The following is a 27,074-nucleotide window of genomic DNA, read 5'->3' as shown; positions in this document are numbered from 1 at the left end:
CTCTGACTCTCCTAAAGCACCGGCAGCGAGATGTTGGTAACCATCCTGTGCTACCAAATTGTGAAAAACGCCAACCACTTGTTTTTAACATTTTTAGAAGTCTAAAAGAAATAAAATGGTTAAAAAGAATAGTAACACAATTAGAGTAATAACAATTTGGATAAATTGAATTAAGACAATATGAGACAATAAAAACAAAGAGTTACGGACGTCCGGGTACCTTTTTCTGGGCAGCACAAGCCCGAAAAAGGACAACCGCTAACAAAGGACGAACCCTTAAGAACAATAGCCCGTTGCATATTCATACTCTTAATAAATGATGCATAAATTCCATTCAAATACGGGACTCCATCTGGTCTTCATCAGCTTTTTTGCTCTAACCCTAAAAGCGCCCTTGAGGCAAGAAGAAGTTAGATCCTTCCAATAAGAAGGCAATAAATTCTTTTTCTCTGAAAGATCTATGTGTCCTGCGGCTGCTATCTCGCTGCAAGTCCTTTCTTTTAAACAAAGCATCTTACATAGCATAGTTTCTACTTTAACAATTTTTATAACCTAAAACTATATTTAACACAGTACTTAAGAGAATTAATACAGCATTACTTTCTAACACAACACATATAATATTCATTTAAATATTTGCGAAAAGCCAATCATAAAATACATGCATTTTTCACACAGACCCATCCTGAATGTTCTCAAGGGCTGCAGTGTGGAGGGTCCCTGGTGTGATGGGAGCTGTGAGAGCCCTGCCAATCCATGTCCATCAAGGGGTGGACTTGCTGGTCCTGAGGGTGCTGCTGTCTGTGCTTGCAGTGTCCTTGTGCCCTGCAGCTGGAGCCCTGGTTCCTTGCCAGGGGCTGTTTGGGTGGGCTCTCCCCTGCCGAGGAGGGCAATGCCTCTGCCAGGTGCTTGTGGCCGAGCCGTGCCCTGGGTGCTGGGGCCCCCTTGGGCCCTGGGGTTGATCCCTCAGGGGCTGTAGGAACTGTGCCCTGGCCTTTGCCTTCAGTTTGGCCTTTTGCTGCTCTCTTCTTGCATTCACCTGCTGTGCCTTTGTGCCCAAGTGCTGCAGGGCCTTCTTGTGCCCCTCCTGCAGCCCCCCTCAGTGCCTGTGGGTGCTTGTCTTGCTTTACAAGAGAGGTGTCTGCTCGGGAAGGCAGAAAAAGCCTCTCTTGGAATAGAGAAAGCAAATCCCGTCCCTCTTAATTTTTAGAGTAGTGAAATGAAGGGGCTCTCAGGCAAAGATATGGGAATAGAAATACCAGTTCTTTACTAGTGTGTATAATAAAGCAAACAACCACCAACAGCTGCGGCACTGACAGCAAACAGAGCCCGGACCCAGTCCCGGCCTTTGGGCTGCGGCGCTTTGCCCTTGGGTGCAGTTCCGGGCACGGCCGGCAGGGGCGCTGGTGGCTCCCGCGAGGCAGGGCAGCGCATCCCTCCCATGGGAACCTCTCTGAGCGGAAATAGAGCAATCCCTTCAGCTAACTCTTTCACTTTTTTACCTTCTATAGCCTTTCTTCTGTGTTTTGGGAAAGAATTTGGAGAGGGCTGCCTTTTAACTGAGCTCCTAGTGTTTCGATAAGGTGCTTCCTGTGGAGAGAGAGAGTTTCCTTGAACAGCCGGAGCTGTGGTTACCAAGGGGACGTAACTCAGAGCGGGACGGGGTCAGGGGAGGATATCCTGCTGAGGCTCGGTCGGAGTGTGGGCAGGGTCTGCTGCTGGAATCAGCAGAGGGGGATCTTCCCGTGGAGCCCGAGGCGGAGCGTGGGTAGCCCCCACATGGCTGATGGCGGCTGATCCGGCAGCTGCCGGCAGAGCAAAGGCAGGTGGGAGAGCCCGGCAGCAGCGGCGGTGCCCAGCGCAGGTGGCACGGGCAGGGCAGCCGGGGATGGGATGGCTGGGACCCCCCCGGGTGCGGTGGGTGCAGTGACCTCAGAGCAGGCGGCAGGACAGAGCAACCGCATCTTCCCCAGCATGGGCGGCAGAGCGGCCGCGGGCCAGGCAGTGGGAGCAGGGCACACAAATTGAGCGACAGCGCCGGGGCAGGTGGAGCTGCCCTGGGCAGTGAGGCCGCACCTGGGATGGAAACCGGGGCAGGCGGAGCTGAGGCGGGCAGCGAGCCGGGACCCGGGACAGGCGCCTGGGCCGTGAATGGAGGGGGCAAGACCTGCAGAGGATCCCACTCTCTTTCTGATTTTTCCTCTTGTTCCCTTCCTTTTCATTTCCCCTTTTTCTTTTCTTGTTTTGTATTGAGTGTTACTGATATTTTAAAGATTTTTATTCTCCTAAAATCTCATGTCTGACATATGGCATATTCTCTTTCTTCTAGATTAAATGGGGTTTTTTTACAATAAATCCAGAGCCTAACAAATCTAAACTTCTGCTTGGATACTTTGAAATGGTCAACGAGCTAACTCACGACCTCCTAATCTTGTTTTTCTCATCGCTTTTTTATTTATCCTTTGACAAATTAAGCATCTTTCAGTTACTTACTTTGCTACTCCAAAATCCCAGTGCACCCATAGCTTCTTAAAAATGATCACACAAAGCTTGACTACCCCAGTGGGTGTTCTGATGCATGTCTTCTAATATTTTCCCAGAAGCACATTTTAATAAGTAATTGTCTTCCATCAAGGAATTTCCATTTCCCTGATTTATCTTCTTCACTTCCTAACTTGTTTAATTCTTTTTTCTCGGCTTCCCTAAACTTTGGAATTTCCTGGTTTTCCTTGTTTTGAATTAATATTAACATAACTCTTTCAGCTCCATTTTCCGCTGCATCTTTAGCTTTGTAATGTGCCCCTAGTTTGCCCAGTTTGCCTCTCCTTTGGCCTGGGCCAGGTTCCCCCTGCCCGGAGCAGCTGGAGCAGCCGAGAGCCCCGCGCTGCCCATCCCGACCTGTCCCGGCTCCATCCCCGCTCCTGCCGCGGCTGCGAGGGCTGCGGGAACGGGGCACCGAGGGTGTGGCTGCTGCTGGGGGAGGAGGAGGAGGAGGGAGGGAAGGGCAGGGATGAAGGGGGAGGAGGAGGCGGGGTTAGGGAGGAGGAGAAGGGGGAGGAGGGATGAAGAGGAGGGATGAAGGAGGAGAGCAGCGATGGAAGGAGGAGAAGGAGGTGGGGTTACTAAGAAGGAGGAGAAGGGATGGAAGGGGAGGGATGGAAGAGGAGAAGGAAGTACAGATAACAGAAGAGGGGGAGGAGAGGGGATGGAAAAGGAGGAGTGGGAGGAAGAGGAAGAGGAGCTACAGACGTGGATCAAGGCTGAGGTGAGGGAACCAAGCCGTTGATCCCTGCCTGAATTCGCAGCCCCCACCTGTGGGATCATCGCCCCCCCATCGAACCAGTGAGCAGGGAGGGGGGAGCTCGACCCAGATATCCCGGGGGGTCCCTGGGTTGGGGTTTTGGGGCGACATATGGAGAATGAAGAATGCCATGGCTAAGCAGAAAAGGCCCCTCAGGGGGACATTGGGGGGTGGCGGTGGCGGCTGCTGGCAGAGGCAGCCTGGAGGAGCAGAGCCCTGTGTCTCCCAGGAGCCCAAATGGGGGAGCCCAGAGAGGGGGGAGCGCTACCATTGGCGGGAGCCTCAAGAGCCTGGAGAGGGGCAGGGGGGACTCCTTGGAGCCGCTGCAGCCCAGAGCAGAGAATGAGGGGAGAAGGGAGCCCGGGAGCCCAAACAGCCCCGGCATCCCAAAATGGGGAGAGCGAAGCAGGGGGAGCTTTTGGCATTGCTGGGACTGCCAGCAGCCTGGGCAGGGCAGGCACCAGGCACAAGGAGGACCCCCAATCCAAGTGTGACCCCCAGCAGCTGGGTCAGGGGGGAACCCCAGAACACCAGAGGGGAGGGACAGGGGATGGAGAACTCCTGGGAGGCTTTTTCAGGGCTGAATCTTGGTGTTTGGGAGGTTTGTCTGGAGCACAAATGGCCAGTGACTTGTAGAGATGGACTCGGGCAGAGGAACCTTCAAACTCAATGTGTGCTGGGGAAGATGAAACAGGAAAGCCTTTTAAATACAATTGTCTGGCAGAAGATTTTGAGAATATAGTAAGAATAAGGAAGATTGAAATGAAAGCAAGCTTTATGATACCTTAGTTAGTGAACAACTGGAAAACAATGTGTGGCCTGAGTGAAGGTAATCCCCTTTTGATGAAACAATTCGCTCTGCTCACAGACAGATCCAGACCCTACTAGCTCAGCAGAAAAACTCCAAAGAGGAGTTTTTAGGGTTTAAAATGTAACACAGTATGGTGATGTAATGATTCGTACAGGCTGTATGTAAATGCTGTAGGATTTGTATCTTGTACTAGATTGGTTGGTGAGTAATAGAATATTTAACACAGAAGAAAATTTATTGTGTTGTAATGGGAACGTTACTCTGTTACGCTCTTGCCTGTCTTTGTCTTTTACCCTCTCATCCTCTCTACCCCTCTCTTCTCTCGGGCCTGCTCCGAGCTGTGCCTTGCAGCTCCCAGCAGGGCCCTGCACCCAGGCCCTTTGCAATAAACCGCAAGTTCCACGACCTGGCTGCAGAGCTCTCTCGTCTCTGTCCATCCCGACCGTCCAATCCCCCGACACTCCTACAAACGCGCTCATCTCTTGTTTTCACCAAACCAGGATTGCCCATTGCCAACCCCAGGGAGGCTGTGAGGACAAGGAAGATGCCCCAGGACACTGAGGCAGGTGAGGAGGAAGTCAGTGCCTCTTTCCCCTCTGTGCTGCTCCATCTCCCAGCCCAGCAAGGCCCCGGCTGCAGCTCAACCCTGGGGGGATCTCCTTGCCCTTGCCTGTGGCACGGAGACAAATCCCATCCTGTCCTTGTCCTTCCTCCCCCAGAGCAGGAGCTGAGCATGGAGAGCAGGGAGGACAAATGCCCATGGCAGAACCTGGTGGAAGAGGCCGTTTTGAGCGGCTCCACGGCGCAGGAAGCCAACGGGGAGGAAAAGCCCCGGAGATGCCACATGAGGAGGGGCTGCAAACGCAGCCGGCGGGGATCTGAGGGGGAAAGAGCCAGCCTGGGCCGGGAAGGCGGCCGGAGACGGAGCCAGAGCTCAGAGCTGGTGCCCCATGAGCAGCTCCATGATGGGGAGAAGCCCCACATGTGCGTGGAGTGTGGGAAGAGCTTCAGGTGGAACTCCAACCTGATTGTGCACCAGAGGACCCACACTGGGGAACGGCCCTACACGTGTGAGGAGTGTGAAAAGAGCTTCAGCGTGAGCTCCCACTTGATCATGCACCAGAGGACCCACAGTAGTGAGAAGCCGTACAAGTGCTCAGAGTGTGGGATGTGCTTCAGCCAGAGCTCCAGCCTGATCATGCACCAGAGGACCCACACTGGGGAGAGGCCCTATGAGTGTTCCAAGTGTGGGAAGAGGTTTAAGACAAGCAGCCATCTGCTCCAGCACTATCGGATTCACACAGAGTAGAGGCCCTTCCAATGCCCCGACTGTGGGAAGGCATTCAGGCACAACTCCACCCTCGTCACGCACCGGCGCATCCACACTGGGGAGAGGCCCTACGAGTGTCCCCAGTGTGGGAAGAGCTTCTCCAGCAGCTCTAACTTGACCCGACACCAATGGAGGCACCACTAAGGGAAGCCCTGCGAGTGCCCCGAGTGCGGGCAGAGCTTCGTGCGCTGCTCCAGCTCCATCCCCCACTGGAGGAGGCACTTTGGGCACAGCCCAGGTGAGCCACATTCCCTTTGATCCATGTTGAGAATACACCTGGCTTCTTCTACTTTTAATTTCACCCCATGTTTTTTCTATTCTTCATCTCTTTGCACTGCAAAAGCCAAGAGGAATGGATCTGTCACCTCCAAACCACTCAAATCCCAGTGAAAAAAGCTCAATCTTACCCCAAAAAGAGCTCAAACCCACCTCAAAAAACTCAATCCCATGCCAAACTCACTCGATTCTGCAGCCATCAGGCTGAGATGAGGTTGGGAAGTGATTTAGAGTCGTGGGATCTCAATTAGAGTGGTGGGATGGAGATTGTGTGGGGCTGGGTGTGTGGGATGTATCTGACAGCAAATAAAACTCTGAGACTTACTGATTTCTCTCCCGTTCATGTTCAGTCTGTTGCAGTTCTGTTTGCAGAGTGCCGCCTTCTCAGCTCATTGTCTTTGTGTCCCTTTTCTCTCCTGCCTCTCTTTGCCTGCTCCGTTTCTCTCTCAGTGTCTCCCTGGATCCACGGACCACCAGAGACCCTGCCCTGATTTAATTGACCTTTCCCTGTTTTAATTCCCCTTCCCCTGATTTAATTGACCCCTCCTCTGATTTAATTGACCCCTGCCCTGATATAGATGACCCCTCTGTCCCCACAGACCCTCCCCTGATTATTTATTATTTATTTCCCAATTATTATTTTATTTCCCAGTGCCAGGCGCTGAAGTCCTGAAGGCTGGCAGGGAAATGTGTCTGTAGGATTTTGCTCCATTTCCCGTCAAGGGCGGGAACATCTTTTCCTGGCTCAAAGCTGGAATTGCAGACTGTTGGAATGTGTGCAGGGCAACACAGACTGGGATCAAACATGGACTAGGATCAAACAGGGACTTGGATCAAATAGCGACTGGGAGCAAATAGGGACTGGGATCAAATATGGACTGGGATCAATTATTGATTGGAATCCTACAGGGTGAGATAAACTGGACTGAGCTTATATAGACTGGGATCAAATACGGGCTGGGATCAAATATGAATTGGGATAAAAAATGGACTGGGATCAAATATGGACTAAAATCAACTATGGACTGGGATAAACTGGACTGGGATCAAATCAGGGCTGCGATCAACTTTGGACTGGGATCAAATATGGCCTGGATCAAATATGACGGATTTTATGGACTGGGATCAAATGTGGACTAGGATAAGCTATGGACAGGGATCAAATATGGACTGGGATCAAATATGGATTGGGATCAAATGGACTGAGTTCCTAGAGACTGGGATAAACTGGACTGAGATTATATAGATGTCGTGGTTTGAGAGGAAGTTAGTTTTCTGGGATATGAAGTGGTCAGGCCAATAGGTGCTCACATTTGAATACTGGTACCTGGTTTGGCCACTGGAGACATTGGATACGCCTCTGAGAACTCAGGGGTTAAAAAGCAGAGCACTCCCGGGGGGAAGCTCTCTTGGGTTCCAGCGAGGGAAGCAGGTCGGACCTCCCCTGCCCAGCTCCTGGCTGGTTTGGGGCTGGGTGAGGTAGGCCTGGCCCGAGGATGGAAGGGTGGAAGAGCCCCGAGAGGCATCGGGCAGCCACACCTCCCCCCCAGGAGACAGAGAGAGACAGAGCGCCTGTGCCACTGTGAAATTTGATATCCTGTGCTGGCAGCACAGCCCGGCTGGCGGAGAAGGGCAGGGGGGATGCAGCGAGAAGGGGTCCGGCCTCTTGTGGGAGCTTTGGGTGGGCAGAGCCCGAGCTTTTAACCCTTTTTTGGACAAGGAAATCTTTGCAGAACATTAACCTTTCCTAGACGAGAGATAAGAGATGAAATGGAGGAAGGAAATGTGCAAGTGTGAAGGTCTGGGCAAGTGAAATATGTCGGGAGAGTAGAGAAGAATCTTAGGTGGGAAGAGATGATGGAGTGGCCTTAGCTGGACTTTTCCTGTATAGCCATGGACAGAACCATGTTTCCTGTGACACAGAGACTGCATCCAGGGGGAGGCAATGGCTCAGAGCCAAGAGGGTTCAGTGTTGGTACCCCTGGGCCCCAGGGGGTGAAATTTGGGGGGCACAGGTGTCCCAAAGGTGAGACTGTGCTCTTTTTGGAGCGGGACAAAGCATCCTTAAAAGGACAACCCTAGAAGCAGCTCTGGTCCATGTGCAGTGGTGAGAGCACTGGACATGGAAAGAAGATGTCACAATGGCAGATGTTCTCCGGGCGGTGCCACGAGTGACGTGGAAACACACGAGGTTTCAGTGGTGTTTCCTGGGGAAGCCTATGGCACAAGAGGGACTCCTCCCCTCTTGATGAACTGAGAATTGATTACCTAAAGCGTGGTGATGGACCGAGAGTTGGAAATTTGGTGGTAGATGTATTGGAAATTTGATGGGAGGGGGAGGAAATGTTTTTGGAAAGTTTTCATTTTCCCTGTGTGTTTCGTGTTACTTAGAGTTGTAGTTTAGTTAATAAAGGTTTCTTTTCTTTATTTCTAAGTGGGGGCCTGCTTTGCTTATTCCCGGTCACATCTCACAGCAGACACCAGGGAGCATATATTTTCATGGGGACACTGGCATTGTGCCAGCATCAAACCATGACACCTACGCTGCCAGTTGGCCTTTTTCCACCACTCCAGCCATCCCCACAGAACATTGGCTACCATCCATGAATCAGTGTAGAGGTAGAGCTTTGGCCATTTCTCTCCCTTAGCAATGTCCAGGGCCAGCTGAACAGCTTTGAGTTCTGTAAGTTGACTTGATCCACCTTCTCCTTCAGCAGCCTCTGCAACCTGTTGTGTGGGGCTCCATACGGCTGCTTTCCACTTCTGGTCCATCCCTGTGATGTGACAGGAACCGTCAGTGAAAAGAGCGTAGCGCGTTTCCTCTGGGGGCAGTTGGTTATAGGGAGGAGCCTCTTCAGCCCATGTCACTGGTTCTTGTTGCTCTTTATCAGTAAGACCAAAGTTCTCACCATCTGGCCAGTTTGTAATTATCTCCAAAATCCCAGGGCAATTCAGGTTTCCAGTACAGGTGCACTGTGGGATAAGAGCAGTCCGTTTACTCCATGTAGCGTCAGTGGTGTGGTGGGGGGTGGAACCTTTCCTTTGAACATCCCCCCCAGCACCGGTAGTCGGGGTGCCAGGAGGAGTTGTGCTTCCGTGCCAATCACCTCTGAGGCAGCCTGGACTCCTTCATAGGCAGCCAAGATTTCCTTCTCTGTTGGAGTGTAGTTGGCTTCTCACCCTCTGTAGTTTCGACTCCAAAATCCCAGTGGTCGACCCCGAGTCTCCCCAGGCACCTTCTGCCAAAGGCTCCAGGACAAGCCATGGTTCCCGGCTGTAGAGTAGAGCACGTTCTTCACCTCTGGTCCTGTCCTAACTGGGCCAAGGGCAACTGCATGAGCAATCTCCTGCTTGATCTGGGCAAAGGCTTGTTGCTGCTCAGGGCCCCAGTGGAACTCGTTCTTCTTGCAGGTGACCAGGTAAAGAGGGCTCATGATCTGACTGTACTCATGGATGTGCATCCTCCAAAAGCCTGTGGCACCTAGGAAAGCTTGTGTTTCTTTCTTATTGGTGGGTGGAGACATTGCTGTGATCTTGTTGATTACGTCTGTAGGAATCTGATGCCGTCCATTAATAAGGCCTCTGATCAGCCTTATCATGAAGCAGAGCCTTGGTGCTCAGGATCTCAGTCCCTGAGGAGGGACCGGGTCCCGAAGCCAGCTCAGGCCAATGCAGCGGGGCTACCTTTCTAGCCAGCCTGGTGATATTCAGCTCTATAGTGATTAGCAGCTCTTAGGACCTCAGCTCTTTGCTTGCTAGGTAATGGAGCCCTGGGCTTGAGGCAGCAGCAGACGGAGAGAGGAGAAGGCAGAAGCTGTTCGACAGAGAAGGCTTTATTTGGGGGTCCGCGAAGGGTCTTGGCTCTTCTTCTTCTGAGCTAGTAGGGTACAGCATGCTACTTTTATAGGCTTGGCAAGTATCCAAACTTGACCAATGGCAAGGGATTAGGGGGACCATAAAATGGCCGATAGGTAAAGGCTACCATGGCATTGCCTTACATGGTTATAGAGACAGTTTATAGGGCAGATGTCCATGGGGTCAGGAAGCTTCCTTGCTGCTGTGTCAGCATTCCTTTTGTTAGAATCTCCATGGTGCTTTTGCTAAATGTATGGGGTTTACTACAGTCCATCTTGCCACTTCCCTCCCAGGAACTGAATCTCACGAGCTGGTCCCTTTACCTTGACTTTTTAATGGCAAAACCAGCTCCCAGGAGGATTTGGATGATTTCCTTCCCTTTCTCAAATACTTCCGTAGCTGTGTTCCCCCCAAACAATGATGTCATCAATATACTGCAGATGTTCTGGAGCCTCACCCCTTTCTAGTGCAGTCTGGATCAGTCCATGGCAGATGGTGGGGCTGTGCTTCCACCCCTGGGGCAGTTGGTTCCAGGTGTACTGCACTCCCCTCCATGTGAAAGCAAACTGAGGTGCATTGTGCTGCCAGAGGACTGGAGAAAAATGCATTGGCAATGTCTATAGTGGCAAAGCACTTTGCTGCCTTGGACTCCAGCTCGAACTGGAGCTCTAATATGTCTGGCACGGCAGCGCTCAGTGGTGGAGTCACTTCATTCAATGCACGGTAGTCCACAGTCAATCTCCATTCTCCTTCAGATTTACGCACAGGCCAAATGGGGCTGTTGAAGGGTGAGTGGGTCTTGCTGACCACCCCTTGGCTCTCCAGCTCTTGGATCATCTGTTGGATGGGGATCACAGCATCTCGAGTGGTTCTATACTGTCGTCGATGCACTATGGAAGTGGCAATTGATGCCTGTTGCTCTTCTCCCTTCAGGAGTCCTACTGCACATGGGTTTTCTGACAGTCCAGGCAAGCTGTTCAACTGCTTGACACCCTCTGTCTCTACAGCAGCTCTTCCAAATGCCCATCTGCGTCCCTTTGGGTCTTTGAAATAGCCACTTCGGAGGAAGTCTATACCTAAAATGCATGGGGCCTCTGGGCCAGTCACATTAGTGTGTTTCTTCCATTCATTTCCAGTCAGCCTCACCTCAGCTTCCACCAAAGTAAAATCCTGTGATGCCCCTGTCACACCAGCAATAGAAACAGATCCCGTCCCCACATGGAATCCTTCCGTAAGCCACGAAGGTCCTTCAGGGAAAAGGACTCAATATTTGCATCTGATCTTGCACCTGCTGCTTTGACTCCTGATTTTATGTCAGGAGGCATTGAGGTTCCTTCTCCTTCATCATCACCATCGTCATCATCCACTGGTCAATTGGTCTTGTCCATGCATTTCCCACTTCTAGTACTGGCAACAACAGCCATTGGTTGAGGCTTATTTTCTGGTTTAGCTGCTGGCTTAGGCTCACTATCTGGTTTGGCTGCTGGCTTCGAGTCACCGGGATAGTTGCTGATTTATCTCCCTGCCCGCCTGCCTCTGTCTGCTGCCCGACAGGATCTAGCAGTGAGCGATGAGCACAAGCCAGGGCCCAGCTCACTGCAATGACCTTCCTCTCCTTAGGCTCATCCTGGTACTTCTCTTTCAGATATTTCCCCACCTCAGCTGGGTTGTGAATTTGCTCATGGGGAAAATCCCAAACTGTAGGGTCAGAGAATTCTTTCAGGATTTGGCCCATATCCTCCCATTTCCCACACCACTTAGGATTTTCCACACCTGGCTCAACTCCTGAGTCAGGGGTCTCATCAGCCCATCTAGAAATCTCAGCCCTCATCCTAGAGAAGCAGCAGGCTGTATAGAGGAAGGTTACCAGATTAAATATCAGAAAGATGGTTTCTTTAACGTTCAGGGGAAACTGAACATCCTTCAATAGTGATGCAACAGATTCATAGGAGAAGAAGGAAAGCAAAGGCTGAAATGCCTGATCGCCTGCTGCTCCTCCTCTAACAAACTGGATGCATAACCATAGACATGAACCATTCATATCTGGAGCAGACCCCAGCATGTTTATAAACTTTTTACACATCATTACCACCAAGCCCAGCAGGATAGCTATTCTGGTCCCTGCCCCTCTGCTATAAAAACTACATATTAGGGACAATACTAGAGCTATTTCTGGGTAAGAAAATAAACCTAGGGACCAGAGAAGTATTAAAATCTCAAAAAACCCTAGGGACCAGAAATGCATGCAAGCCTTCACCCCAACAGACATTATGAATTCAAAAAGCATGGCTATTAGCTGCTTTATACAAACACAGAGTAACGGCAACCAAAATGCACTCAAAACAGGGTTTTTCCACTCTCTTTTGAGCCCCACGTGTTGGGTGCCAAATTTTGTCCTGGTTTAGGGCAAATTTTGTAGAGAATCTCAAAAGGGGGCCCCTCCAGAAAGCAAACCCACACGGCCCCTCCCCCCAACTGGTTTGGGAAGGATTCCTCAGAGAGAAGGGGAAAGAACCTGTTTATTTAACAGGCACAGCACCCCCAGCACACAGAATGAACAATACCGGATGACACCACTCTGAAAAAGGTGACAAATTCAGAAAGTCTCTCTCGGGGGTGGTCGCTCTGTTCTCAGTCCTTCCGGCGCTGGGGCAGCTGCAGCAGTCACAAGGTGCAAACTCTCGGTGTTCCCAGGTCCCAGTCTGGAGCAGGTTCGAGATGGTCGAAAAAGAGGAGAGGACAAACAGTCCAGGAAGGAATTTGGAGTGTTTAGCTAAACTAGTTAATGAGCAGGAGCAAAAGCAAGCAGAAGCGAGAGCAGAGAGAGAGAGAGCGAAGCAAAAAGCAAAAGCAGCAAAATCAAGACCCACAGTCTCTCTGTGTCCCGCCAGGCTGCTAAGAATACCCAAACAAAACTTTCACTTTTTACAGCCAGTCTTAAAGGCCCAGAACATGATATCCAGTATTAACAGAACACATGAATGGGGACACAAGCATCATAACGTCACCCTAGGACACCTTCGAAATCTGGTGCAGGAGCAGTTGGACCAGGGTCATCTGGGGACTTCTACCAGTCCCTGGAACACTCCTGTCTTCTGCATCAAGAAAAAATATGGGAAATGGAAGTTGTTACAAGGCCTCCAAAAGGTCAATGCCATGATGGAAAGCATGGGAACATTGCAGACGGGCATGCCGTCGCCTACCATGCTTCCCACAAATTGGCCAGTCCTCATCGTGGATCTGAAGGATTGTTTTTTGCAATTTCTTTGCATCCTGATGACAGACCAAAATTTGCCTTCTTGGTGCCAGCAATTAACAATGCTGAGCCCACACAGTGATATCAGTGGAAAGTTTTGCACCAAGGAATGCGAAATTCTCCGGCCATATGCCAATGGTATGTGGCCTGTGTCTTGTCTGGAGTTCACAAGCAGTTTTCTGATGCACGTCTGTATCATTATATGGATGACATTTCAGTGGCTGCATCCAGGACGAGCTGCTGAGGATTAAGCCTCAGTTGCTCAATGCTTTGTATCCTCATGGGCTGCAGGTGGCTCCAGAAAAGGTTCAACAACAACAACCTCCTTGGAAGTATTTGGGGGTCAAAATTCTGGAATAGACAATCCGACACCAGGAGGTGCAATTTGTACATTTGGTGAAGACACTGAATGATGCCCAGAAATTGGTAGGTGTCATCACTTGGTTATGTCTGTACTTGGGACTGACCAACACACAACTGTCTCCTCTGTATGATTTGTGGAAAGGAGACAATGGTCCTGCTTATGAATCACAGAAGATGTGGCAGTTCCTGCAGTTGTGGGGTGTGTCACACAGGTTTGGTATCCCTCATGCTCCAACTGGTCAGGCTATTGTAGAAGATGCTTGTGGTACTCTGAAGCGGGTTCTTCAGAAACAAAAATGGGGAATGTAGGGTAAAACCCCACAAAGTCAGTTGGCAAAAGCTTTGTACACCATCAATCATCTTACTGTGCCACAGAACTCAAAAAATCCTGTCATTTTGAATCATCACCTTTCGTTGCAGGCTCTGGATGAGACACGTCAGCCTCAAGCGAAGGTTCAGATGTGGAATTTAGTCACCAAACAGTGGGAAGGTCTCTATGACCTTATCACTTCGGGGCGTGGGTATGCTTGTGTATCCACAGATACTGGGGTACGCTGGGTACCTTTGAAGTGTGTTCGTCCTGACCTGCGACTGCAGAGACAGAATCCAGCACACGGGCAAAATGGAAACCGTGACCAAACTGAAAGTCATCAAGTGGATGAATCATTGAGTGATGACTCAGATACAGATGGTGTGAGTGATCACTCCGATGATTCCTCCATGAGTGTACACTGAATGTTGTTCATTTTTCCTTTTAACATTGTTCGTTTTTCCTTCTTTATTTTTTTTTTTTTTAAGGAAAAAGAGTGAGATGTCACCCTGTTCTTTGAAGGTTCTTCTAAGCCTTCTGATGTTTACATTTTTGTAATGGAGTTTTCTACACACTTTCCATGTAAATAATGATTGTTTTGCAGTTCTTTCTGGAGGAGGAGAAAATTGATGGACTGTTGGTTTGACCAGTGTGGTTGGAGAGGTGGCAATTTCATCTTCCAATCCATGGATGCTTTTGGAATTTTATAAATATCGAGGTCCAGAAAAAATTGTGCCTTTTTTGCCTTGGACATCTCAGGGTGTGAGTGTCGTTCATTTTGTGTAGTATTGCGACACCCTACCTCTCTAAACAGCTGGATGCAGTGGCTAAGGGATGGCCAGGATGCCCCAGAGCTGTTGTGGCAGTGGCAGTGAACATCCAGGGAGCACACAAGTTCACCCTGGGCCTGAAGATGACAGTGCTGGTGTCCCACACGGTGTCTGCAGTGCTGGAAGTAAAGGAGGGACATTGGCTCCCCCCACAGAGATTCCTGAAATACCAATCCATAATGGGGGAACAGGATGATGTAGAAATTGCAGTAACTAACATTGGGAACCCAGTTTCCTTGCTCAGTGCTTGTATGGGAGAAATGGTGTGTGACAGTGGTCACAAGGGTTGCAGGATGAAGAGAGAGGCAAGAATGTTGACCTCATGTTAGGAAGGCTTGATTTATTATTTTATGATATATATTACATTATGACTATACTAAAAAGAATAGAAAGAGAGTTCTCAGGAGGCTAGCTAAGCTAAGAATAGAAAAGGAATGAATAACAAAGGAGCTGTGTCCCGGCAGAAAGCGAGAACAGCTCTGCTGTGAGTGGTCAGTAAATCCAAACATCCACCAGAGACCAATCATGGATCTACCTGTTGCATTCCACAGCAGCAGATAACTATTGTTTACATTTGTTGCTGAAACTTCTGAGCTTCAGCAGGAAAAATCCTAACGAAAGGATTTTAATGAAAAGATGTCTGTGACATGTCAGCTTTTTAATTTAGTTTAATTAAAAAGAAAAATTGTTTGTAATTTTCTCTGCTGTGCAGAGAAAATTATTGTGGTTATCTGTTCCCAATCAAAACTTCACTCAAGTGCCGGTGTGGAATGAACAGGGAATCTCTTCACCTGTAGAACATACAATTCTATCAAATCACCAAAACAATTTTACAATATAAGAAAATGCAAAACCAATGCAAAGAAAGTTCAAGCCCAAACAGGGCTTCAGGAAAAAGTCCATGGACTGAAGATGTTCCTCTGTGCCATCTCTGTAAGTCCTTTTTGGTCCTGAAACCGGCTTGCTGCAGAAAAGTCCATCAATAGTTATCAAAAGCCATTGACAATCATCAAACAATTTCAAACAATTTGAGACAACTTCTGGAATGTCCTGCCACAGCCCTTTATTGAATAACTTTGGGCTGAAGCTAATTTTTGGCCCTTCAATGCTTCAGAGCTGCTGCCAGCTATTTCAACTCTTTTTTTTGGGTGTTTAAAAAGAGCAGCAGCAGCAGAGCAGCCAAAGAAAGTCCCTGGGGGGCCCTGGCCCATGTGGAGGGATCAAGAACCCCAGATCTGGCCCACAGAAAGGCGGGCCAAGACCGATAGGGAGAAGCAAAACCACCAAACCCATCAGGAGGCCGGGAGGTGGCCCTGGCCCAGGGACCCGAGCCCAACAGCCCAGGCCCAGCATGGCAGGCGGACTCTGCCTTCCCACAGCCTGGCCCCATGCTGCCAATGGAATGGTGACCAAACGCTTCTTTTCTCCAAAATCACCAAGGCATGCCAGCAGCAGGGAAATCGAAGAAGCCCCAAGAACCCTCATCTCGTGTCTAGGAATGTTTTTTCTCCACAGCAAACAAGCCATGATCGCTTCCCGCCGTGCCCTCTGCAATGCAAATGCAACAGGTGTGTCTCTCATCTGCCTCACGGCACCACCCCCTCTGGGCTGGGGACCAAAGGCAGAACTCCCGGCACCCACCTGCCCCTCGCCGCTGGGGTGCGAGAGGGGCAGCAGAGAGATTCACACCCCCCAAGGGAAAGCAACTGACCAAACACCTCCCAACCCGCCAAGAATGCTGATTTTGAACGCAGGCAGACGGGCTGCACCCACAGCCAGCTCTCGGGCCATGCCTCCTCCACGGAAAGGGAGGCCGGCGCCCTCTTCCCCTGTCCCAGCTTCCCCTGCAGGGGCAGCCCCGGGACAGCCCGAAAAACTCGGGGGAGAAGCCACGCTGGGTGCAGGAGCAGCTGCGGGCTGCTCCGAGGGTCCCGTGGGTTCGGCGCCGTCTTCAGCATCATCCTGAACAGGCACCGGCTCGGTTTGAGGCGGCGGGGCCGGAGAGGGGGCTGGTGGACGCAGCAGGACAGCCGGGGGGGCGGTGCCGAGTCGCTGTTGTCGCCGAGGGCGTCTCCTACCAACAGCGACGCAGCCGCAGGGAGCGGTGTCTCTGAGCTCTCAGGCGCAGGCGGGGAAGCCGGTGAAGCCACGGGCAGGACCACCCGGGGAGGCGGCCGCGGGGCGGGTCCAGGAGGAGGCCCTGCAGGCCTGGCAGGCGGGACCTCGGAGACCGGTGCTGCCCCCATCTCTGAGCGGGGCAGGGCCCAGGAGGCCGGCCGGGGCGGGGCCTGCAGGGCTGTAAGGGGCGGTGCAGCCCACTCCCATCCCCCTGGAGAGAGAGAAGGGGGGGAAGGGATGGCTGCATCTGACCATGCTCCGAAGACGCAATAAAAAATCTTCGACTCCTGGCGAAACTTCCCCCCCACTGCCGGGATGCAGGGGGGCTGGGAAGCAACAGATCATCCCCCTCCACAGGATCTTCTCCCGCTGGAGTCAGAGGAAATGGGACGAGCCCGTTGTAGTTGGCAATCCAGGGAAAAACAGCTGCTCTCCGGTTCAAAACTGGAAAGAACATCCTAAATGCTGGATAAATCTGGGGCTATCCAAACCCACAGTCCAAAATGAATTGGAAAATGGAGTCCATGCACTCCCATACGAAAGCATCAAGGGCACAGAGCACATTCATAAAGAACCCAAAAAGCTTTGCCCATTGAAAAAACTCATAGAAATCTGTCTCCAACAGGCAAAGTCCGTCCTCTTCACCCCTTTTTTGACAGAGGGCAATAAGCTTCTCCTCTGAAGGGGAGAACCGAACCTCCTCCTCTATGGGGGAAGCACTCCACATCAGCAGCCACAAACTACGAAGGGCCGCATCTTCAGGAAGGGAAAAGCCAACAGTACCTTTTGAAAGAGTCCAGCATGCTCTGGCCAGCTCCATTGCGCTACTGTGCTTTCCGAACATCTTCCTGGAGGCTTTTCAGAAGGTTCTCTTTGTGGTCAGCCTTGCTGTGAACTCCAAATCAGGATCTTCAGTTCTTCAGCTCCTGGCTAGAATCCACTTCTGTGGTCACTTGTGAAGCAACCATCAATGCCACACATTCCAGGTTTACCCAGTGCAGCAATTGTTCCTCTGGGGGTCCCTTCAAGTAATTTGCTCTTCAGATGAGGGGTCACCAATTGATGGTTTTGTCCTCCTCACTCACTCAGGGTTCACCAATTGTCACAGTGGTCACAAGGGTCTTCAGGGTGTAAAGAGAGACGAGAATGTTGACCTCATGTTCAGAAGGCTTGATTTATTATTTTATTATATATATTTTGTTATTACTATACTACAAAGAATAGAAGGAAAAGTTCTCAGAAGGCTAGCTAAGCTAAGAATAGAAAAGAATGAATAACAAAGGTCTGTGCCCCGGCAGAAAGCGAGAGCAGCTCTGCCATGAATGGTCAGTAAATCCAAACATCCACAGGAGACCAATCACGGATGCAGCTGTTGCATTCCACAGCGTCAGATAACCACTGTTTACACTTTGTCACCTAGGCCACAGCTTCTCAAAAGGCAGAAAAATCCTAAAGAAATTATTTTTATGAAAAGATGTCTGTGACACCCCACCTATCTCTCTAACCCTCAGATGCCTTGCCTATCTTTTTGCCGTGCATCTTGTCCTCTGAGAGTTCTGTCATTGTCCTGGTGTGAGGGTTGCTGTCCTGTCCCACTGGGTGGGTTCCGCTCTGGTCTTGCTGTCAGGGTTGCTGTGTTGTGCTGCTGTTGAGGAAAAGGCTGTGCTGTTGTTAGGGGGGCTGCTTAGGCTGAGCTTAGGGCTGGGCTGAGGGCTGGTGCACCTGTACCCTAACTTGCCTCCTAAGCTGTTCCCTGTAGCCCTGATCTCCAGTGCACTGTGCAGCCCTCAAGCCTTCTCCCTTGACCCCTCAAACCCTCCCTCAATCCCTCAAGCTCTGTTTGTCACCCTCAAGCCCCCCCTGTGCCCCTCAAGGCCCCTCTCAGCTGCCCCTCAGCTCCTGTGTGTCACCCTTAATCCCTCTCCTTTGCCCCTCAGCCCCCAGCTTCTCAGTGTCACCCTCCATCTGCCCCTGCCACCCTCAGCATCTCTGTGTGTCACCCACTGTCCCCTCTCCCTGCTCCTCCCTCAGCTCCCAGCCTCTGCCACCCTCCAGCCCCCACAGCACCCCTCAAGCTGCCCCTCAGCCTCTGTCATGCCCTGAAAGGACCCTAAAAAACCCTCTCAATTCCCTAAAAAGGCCTAGTTTTCAAAGTGTCCTAAACACCCGACAAAAACAGCCTGACAGCCTCAGAATACACTAAAAACACCCTACTTTTAAAAAGCCCCTAAAACACCTCTAAAAATCCCCAAAGAACCTTTTGGGAATACTTAGAGATTTTTTAAAGAGCTCTGAGAATACCCCTAAAATCTTGAAAATGCCCTGTAAGACCCTAAAAAAGCCTATAAAATTCCCCCAAAAACCCTAGAAATAACCTAGTCGTAAAAAAAGTTCTCCATATACCCTCAATACTCTTCAAAAAGCCCTAAAACCTTTTAAGTAGTCCTTAAAAAGCCCCCAAAATATCTGAAAACACCCTAACAATTCCAATTAGTGGTAAGACATCCCTTAAAACACCCTAAAATGTGTTTTTAAAAGCCCTGAAAAAGCCCTAAAGGTTCCTAAACATTCCCAGAGAATTCCTAAAAAAACTCCTGCAAAAAAAAAAACCCTAAAATATACTTAAAAACCCCTGAAAAAAAACCTAATAAAACCCCTAAATGTCTGTTCAACTCCTACCCGTAACTCTGTGGCCTCCCAACCTCATCTCTACCTTCCAATCGGGGTAACTGCCTGCAGCTGCTGGGAGGGCTCTGGGGTGGTCCCACCATAAGGGTGGCACCTGTACCCTAACCCTGCCTGGTACCCCGTGTCCAGTGCACCCCAACCCTCAGGGTCAGCTCTCCACCTGTCCAACCCCCCAATCTTTGCTCCTCAGCAATGTCTGTGTGTCTCCCAGAGCCGCGTTCAGGATCCCACGAGCTGCTGCAGGGAGTCACCGGTGGGCAGTGGGGGAAGTGAGGGACGGGGCAGGGGCGACCTGGATTTCAGAACCCCAGCAGACGGCCAGGCACTCAGCACCACAGGCACCCGAACACCAACGCCACCATTGTTCCTTGCACACAAAATTCATCAGACCAGGTTCCTGGAAGATTGTAGGAGCCACTTGGCACTGTCAAACCAACCCTGCCAGCTTTAATCTGGGAGGCATCCTGCGCAATGTGGAATTTCAGCAGCCAGCGGGACACTCCGGGACACAGGCCCCTGAAGAGCAACACCAGCCCATTTCCCTGGAAACAAAACTCACCTGCCCAGGTCCCTGATGGCAGATTGAAGGAGATACTTGGCACTGATAAACCACCCTTCCTCCTGCAGGGGCCTTCACCTTCCTTCTCTGTCCAAGGCCCGGCTCCCCTCACCCGGCTGCATGGCTTCCCCTCCCACACCCAGCTCGCAGCCGGGCAGGGCAGCTCTGAACCTTTCACCCACCTGAACCAAGAGAGCTTCCCCTGGGAGTTCTCTGCTTTTAAGCCCCTGTGTGCTCAGAGGTGAATCCATGTCCTCAGGGGCCACACCAGGCGCCAATATTCAAATCTGAGCACTGATTGGTTTGACCACAGCATCCCAAAAAAACTCACTTCCTTTTCAAACCAGGACAGCGGGACCAAGGGATCCGAGCAGTAAATCCTGAACGAGCTCAGAAACCCAAAAATAGGGGTTAAATGTAAAATGAGCGGCTCTGATTGGCTGGTCTAACACAACCCGCGTCACCCCATCCCGGCCCCCAGCGCCCCAAGGTTCCCCCTCGCCAAAAAACCCCCAGCCCGGGGCTGCAGCGTCTCGGAAAAGCCTCAGCCAATGGCAGCGCAGGCAGGGGGCGGTACAGCCAATGAGAGCTCGAGGCGTTGGATTGCCTCATCGGTTGCCGGGCAGAGCCCGTGGCCGATCGCCGCCCAGAAGCGGCGGCAGCCAATGAGAGCGCGCGGCGCTGCCGAGCCCGCCCTGCTCCGGACTGGCGCTCCCAGCGCAGCGCGGCTGCTTTGGGGCTGCTGCTCCCTGCCCGGCCCCGGCCATGGGGCGAGGGGCGGCAGCCGGGGCCCTGCTGGTGGCACTGGTGGTGCTGGGAGCCCCCCCGGCTGCGGGCGCGGAGCTCTCGGGTGAGCGGGGGGCGGGAGGCGCTGGGACAGGGAGGGAGAAGGGGGAAAAGAGGGGAAGGGGGGAGCCCGGAATGGAGGGGGAGGAGGAGGGGACCCCCCAAAGGGAAAGCGGGAGGGGCTGAGGTGTGGGGGGAGGGGAGGGAGGGGTGGAAGAGGGTGGGGAAGGGGGGAAAACGGGAGGGCGGGACCCCAAAGGGGGGGGGAGACCCCAAAACTGAGCCCGAGGAGGCTGGGGATTGGGGGATTTGTGAGAAAATGGGGAAATGGGACCCCAAAAGTGATTTGGGGAGCGGCCGGAGGTGGGAGGTGAGAGGATGTGGAAGGGAAAATGGGGGAAGGGCGGCAAAGGGGAAGCGGCAGCGCGGGCAGGAGCGTCCCATGGCGGCCGTGGGGCTCAGACGGTGCGGAGTGGGCATCCGGGGTGGCCCCCGGAGCTCTGAGGGTGCTGATGTGGGGTGCTGGGTTTGGCACCCTCTGACCTATGTCTTGGACCTTCAGGGGTGTTTCAGGCAATGGCAAAGCAGGAGTGTCACTTCATTAACGGCACGGAGAAGGTGAGGTACGTGCTGAGGTACATCTACAACCGGGAGCAGTACGCGACCTTCGACAGCGACGTGGGGCACTACGTGGGGTTCACCCCCTATGGGGAGAGGTGTGCCGTGCGCTGGAACAGTGACCCTGACACACTGGAGTACAGACGGTCTTCGGTGGACACGTACTGCCGGCAAAACTACGAGGGCATGACTCCGTTCATCACGGAGCGCCGAGGTGAGCGCGGGGCAGAGCGTGTCCTGTCGGGCGCTGCCCTGACAGTGACCCTAGAACCCCTCAAAACTTCCCTGGGAAACGCCCCAGAGCCCTCAGCCCTCCTTGTGCCCATTCCCGGGGCCCGTTGTCCCCCTCAGTGAACCCCCCAGTCCATGCCAGTCCCTTCCAGGGGCCCCCGCGCGTCCATTTCAGCGACAAGTACAACTGATGCTTCTTAGCCAATCAGATTGCGTCTCTCTGATGACTCGTCTGTTGCTAGGCAGACCCGCAGCGCTGAGTGCCCCGCGCTGGACTCGGCATCACAGTGACGTGCAATTCATTCCCAGTTCCATCCCAGTGCCTCCCAGTCCATTCCCAGATCCCTCCCAGTGCCTCCTCAGTGTCTCTCACTTATACTCAGTTCATTCCCAGTTCATTCCCAGCTCATTCCAAGTTTATTCCCAGGGCACCATCCTCAGTCCACGGGACCCTCACCCACTCCCATTTCTGTCAGCGCCACTCTCAGTCCATTTCCAGTCAATTTCCAGTTACTCCCAGTCCAACCTTAGTCTCTCCCACTCCCATCCAATCCCTCCAAGACCATTACCACGCTATTCCCAGTTCATTCCCAGTTCACTCCCAGACCCCCACACTCACTCCCACCTCTCTCAGTGCCTCTCAACTCCCGCCCAGTCTATCCCAAGTGCTTCCCAGTATATTCCCAGTACCCCCTAGTTCATTCTCAGTTCCTCCCTGTGCCATCTCAGACCCTCCAACTACTTCCCAGCTCATTCCCAGTTCATTTTCAGTCTGTTGACGATTCATTCCCAGTTCATTCCCACACGTCCACCCTCTCTGCCTGTCAACCCTATCCACTCACATATCTCCCAGTCCCTTCCACACCAGCCCTCGCTTCTCTCTCCCAGTGCCCCCCAGCTGATCCCAGTGTGTCCCCGCCCTCTCTCTCTCTCTCCCAGTGCCCCCCAGCGTGTCCATCTCGCTGGTGCCCCCCTCGAGCTCCCAGCCCGGCCCCGGCCGCCTGCTCTGCTCCGTGATGGATTTCTACCCTGCTGCCATCCAGGTGAGGTGGTTCCAGGGCCAGCAGGAGCTCTCGGAGCACGTGGTGGCCACCGACGTGGTCCCCAACGGGGACTGGACCTACCAGCTGCTGGTGCTGCTGGAAACGCCGCCCCGGCGCGGGCTCAGCTACAGCTGCCAGGTGGAGCACGTCAGCCTGGAGCAGCCCCTGAGGCGGCACTGGGGTACGGGGGAGCCCCTGGGGGCGCTGGCAGAGCCGCTGGGCTGTGCTGGGAGCCACTGGGAGGGAGCTGGAGGGAGCCGGGCTGGAAGTGGGAGAGGGGCTGGGGGCTGGGCAAGGGCTGGGAAGGGGTTTGGGGGATGCTGGGGAGGGTGGGATGGGGTTGAGGAGTCCTGGTGGGGACTGGGAGGGAACTTGGGGGTGCTGGGTGTGCCTGGGAGGGAGTTTGGGGGTGCTGGGTGTGCCTGGGAGGGAGTTTGGGGGCGCTGGGTGTGACTGGGAGGGATCGAAGTGAGCCCGGAGGGGCTGGAAGGAGATCGGCGATGGCAAAGCGGGGCTCGCCATGAGCTCGGTTGTGCTGGGCACAGACTGGGAGGGCTCTGGCTGAGTCCTGCTGGGGCTGCCAAGGGACTGCGAGAGGCTTTGGGGGTCCTGGGGCGCTGGGGGCAACTGGGAGGGGGCTGTGGGATGCTGAGAGGGACGGGAGGGGCTTTGGTGGCTCCTGGCCAGGCCAAAAAGGGATCGGGGCGAGGATTCAGGGGGTCCTGGCTGGGCTGGGGGCCACAGGGAGGGCGCTGGGAGGGGCTCGGGGTGTCGGTGAGAGGTTTTGGGGGTGCTGAGCCCTGTGGACCCCCCAGAGATGCCGCCGGATGCCGCCAGCAGCAAGATGCTGACGGGCATCGGGGGCTTCGTCTTGGGCTTCGTCTTCCTGGCGCTGGGGCTCGGCTTCTCCCTGCGCAAGAAGATCAGGGCGGGTGCCGGGGGTGGCGTCCCCGCCGTGGCGGAGCGTGTGCGCTCCCGCCGGGGCCCCAGCCCGGTGTCACCCCCTTTTCTCTGCCAAAGGAGCTCCTGAGCCGGCGGCGGCCGCAGCCCCTCCCCGTGGGCTCGGGCCCGGCCGGGACCCCCCGCTCCGTCCCCGCTCCGCTGATTTTGGGGGGGTCCCGTGTCCCCCCCAGCCCCGCTGGCGCTCTGCCCCCACCCAGGGCCTGCTCCCAGTGCTCCCAATAAAGCTTCCCAGTTGGGCCCGGGCCGTTTATTGGTGGGCGATGGAGAGGGATCTGGGGGGGCGATGGGACGGATTTGGGCAAAGGGAGGGGGACAAAGGGTGGGGGCTGGGCCCGGGGGGAGGGATCGCTGCCCGCGGATCCCGCAGTGCCCGGTGCGGGACGAGCTCCGTGCGCCGCTCCATCTCCATCCGCCGTGGGAGGATCCACGCTGGATAATCCCGGGTGACCCCCAGGGTCAGAGCCCCCCGTGTTGGGAACACATCTGGCTGGGGGTTCCACATCTTCCTGGCCCCCCTGAACACCTCGATGAAGGCCGGGTGTCCCCTCTACTTTTCTTGTTTCTGCTCCTCCCCTCATCTCCCCCTTCTCTTCCCCCGGTTCAATCGCTCCCCCCCCACCCTCCTCTGCTCCTCCTCCCGCCTCCTTCCCCTCTTCTCTCTCACATCCCCCGCCCCTTCCTCCATGGTTTCTTGAAGGGTCCAGTTCCATCGTTCCTTTCCTTGGCTACAGCCCTGAGGGCTTTTCCAGCTGACTTCACTACTGCAATCTCAGACTGAGAGTGAGGAATCTTGGTGCTTGGTTTCCTCATTGCAGCTGCCTTTGACAGGGTTTGTTTCTGTCCTCAGCTGATTTTGGCCTCTGCGCTCAGCTCAGCCCTGAGCAGAACCAGCGCAGCTCCATGGTGGGCACTGTTCACTCTGGATGGCCCCAGAAGTTGTGACCAGATCTCCTTATGGCCCCAAGGTGGACATTTGGGCCTTTGGCACTGTGACCATTGGGATGGTGGAAGGAGAACCTCCTTACTTCAGGCAAACGGCAGCCATGGTAAGAGGCAAATTCTCCAGGGGCTGCAGAGACCTGTGAGCACAGGGGGACCCTGCACTGGGAGCAGCAGCTGGAGGTTTCTGCACATGGGAAGGAAGTTCCCAGAGCACTCCAGCCCCAACACAGAAGAATATTCTTCCGTCTCCAGCAACAATTTGCTTTGGGACTTATGTTGTTGCAGCTCATCTGGCTGTGGGGATGACCTGGAAATATGAAGCAAGTGCATCAGTTCTAATGTTACCTTGCAAGAAAACCCCAAACCACCCCCAAATCCCAGCCCCAAACACAACAAGATTTCTGCAGGAGCTTCTAAAAGACATTTTGCAAGATGATCTCTCCCCTGATTCTTCTCACTGGAAATCTTGTCTAAAACCTGAAGATGATTGTTTAACATCCTCATAGACTAACGTATTTCTTTCCTAGTCCAAGCTACTTTCACTGGGTCACCAAGCCTGAGCTTTCAGCAACACAAACCTCCTGTTTCTTGCCTGGCAGTTTCTGGGATGGGGCATCAGGAATGCATTTACTTGAGTGTCAGTGGCACTGCAGAGATGCCAAAAATTCTCTGAAATAACACAGGCAGACCACACTGACTCTGGAAAATGGCCTGTAAAGCTGGTGTCCCCATTTGGAGAAGCAAAATAGGCTATTTCTGATGGAGGTTCCTACTGACAGAGTCAGCCAATGAAAATGGCTCTCAAGGTGAGATCATTTGGATGTTGCAGTGGCTGTGGCAGCCCCAGGGTTTGGGTTTTTTGGCTGGCATAGCAAAATGAACTCTGAGCAGCATCTGTGGCAGGGAGGAAAGTGCCCCTGGAGCTGGGGCTGAGGCCCGGGGTGGATGTGAGCCCATGTGGGTGTGAAGGGAGCTGGCAGAGCGCTGAGTTTGCTTTCCCTGCAGGCTCGCGCTCTGATCCGGCAGAACGGGACCCCGCAGCTGCAGGAGCCCCGGCGCCTGTCGGCTCTGCTGCGGGACTGCCTCGAGTGCAGCCTGGAGCCGGATGAGGAGCGGCGCTGGGCTGCCCAGGAGCTGCTGCAGCTGAGGGCCAGGGGCTGCAGGGGAAGCAGCAGCGCCAGGGAGGGGTTTTCTTGTGGGGCCCCCTCCGACAGTCTCCAGTCTGGCTGCGTTCCACACGCAGAGCAAGCAGAATCCTCGCCTGCTGTGGCTTGGCAGGCTCCTTTGGAGCTCATCTGGGCCTGGTGCCCCACAGCGAGCAGGGACATCTTCAAGCAGCTCAGGGGGCCCAGAGCCCTGCCTGACCTGAGCTTGGATGTTTCCAGGGAGGAGGCACCTCCCACATCTCTGGGCACCTTCTGTCAGTGTTTCCCCATTCTGCTGCTTAAAAAATTCTTCCTTAGATCTAATCTGAGCCTGCTTCACTCTCCTGAGTTTCAAAGCATTTCCCTTTGTCCTGTTGCAACAGAGCCTGTGAGGAACTTGACTCTGGAAAGTAACAGTTCATTTCTTTCCTTTTTATCCTTTGAGCAGCACCCATTTTTATTATCAGCCAAGCCTCTCTCCAGCCTGACCCCTCTGATCACTGCAGCAAAGCAACTGAGGGAGAAGCGGAGGAGATGAAGCCCTTGAGAACAGCTTTCAGTTACAGTAGTCAGGACAACTAGTTTGTTATGTTAGTTAGCAGTGGTAGTTTACGGTAGTTAGGACAGCCTGTTTGTTATGGCAGTTGTTTGAATAAACACTCTCTTAACCCTCAACTGCCTTGCCGTGTCCCTTCCTCCTCCCGCTGTGCCTCAGCTGCCCGGAGCAATGTGAGGGGAGAGCGGGCCCAGCCTGGCCCAGAGCTGAGCCCCAGCAGAGCCCTGGCAGAGCCCAGAGCAGCCTCGGCCCCTGCAGAGTCAGCCTGGAAGGAGGCGCTTGGAGCCTTCTGGGCTGCACCCGGCTCTTGGTTACAAACTGGGTGTGCTGGAAAATGCCACCGGCTCTGCACGAGGGCAGAAGGGGCCCGGGGAAGGCCCAAGTGCTCCATGCAAGGGAAAAACCTGCCCTGGGTTTGTTATAAATAACTAGGTTGTGTTTGCTTTTGCTATTATGTATTGACTTCTGCAAAATATTCCTAATCACACCGTATTTGATAGAGTACAGTTTTGTCGTGGTTTCACTGACAGGAAGTAGGTTTTTTTTTTGGGATATGCTGTGGTTACCAATAGGTGCTCAGATTTTAATATTGGCACCTGATGTAGCCACTGAGGTTCGGAGACACAGGGGTTAAAAACCAGAGCTGCTCCTCTGGGAAGCTCTCTTGGGACTTCGAGGCAAAGAGGTCGGATCTCCCTCTCCCGTCCAGCTGCTGCTGCTGGGCAGGGGAGGGGCGGCCATGTGGTAGGCCTGGGCCTGGACAGAGATGGGAGGTGAGGAGGCCCTTGAGGATGGAAGGGTGGAAGAGCGCCAAGAGACATCGGGCAGCCACCCCCCACCCTGCACCCAGGGGGGAGAGAGAGGGAGAGCCAGCGTCTGAATTTGATAGCGGCCGGCCCAGGAGGAGAAGGGGGGGGGGGTTGCAGCGAGAAGGTGCCCGGCGGGGCAGCGTGGGAGTTCCGGAGATCCAGACAGGCATGAGACTGAAATTTTTAACCCTTTTCTTGCATGATAGAAACCTTGCAAATGCTGATCCTCCTAGAGCTGAATGAGAAGAGAGATAAGAGAGGAGATAAGAGGGGATGGGCCACGA

The 27,074-nt window shown here is 53.3% G+C and overlaps 2 pseudogenes; one reads left to right on the top strand and one right to left on the bottom strand.

The window, feature by feature from the left end:
• LOC131570213 (uncharacterized) overlaps window positions 1-27,074 on the top strand; it is a 1,483,036-nt pseudogene that overhangs the window by 489,241 nt on the left and 966,721 nt on the right.
• Window positions 1-27,074, bottom strand: part of LOC131570235 (zinc finger protein 271-like) — a 558,758-nt pseudogene that overhangs the window by 443,269 nt on the left and 88,415 nt on the right.

This window comes from Ammospiza caudacuta, chromosome 33 (genome assembly GCF_027887145.1).
Source record: "Ammospiza caudacuta isolate bAmmCau1 chromosome 33, bAmmCau1.pri, whole genome shotgun sequence".
Classification (NCBI taxonomy): domain Eukaryota; kingdom Metazoa; phylum Chordata; class Aves; order Passeriformes; family Passerellidae; genus Ammospiza; species Ammospiza caudacuta.
This window is presented reverse-complemented; position numbering and strand designations above follow the sequence as displayed.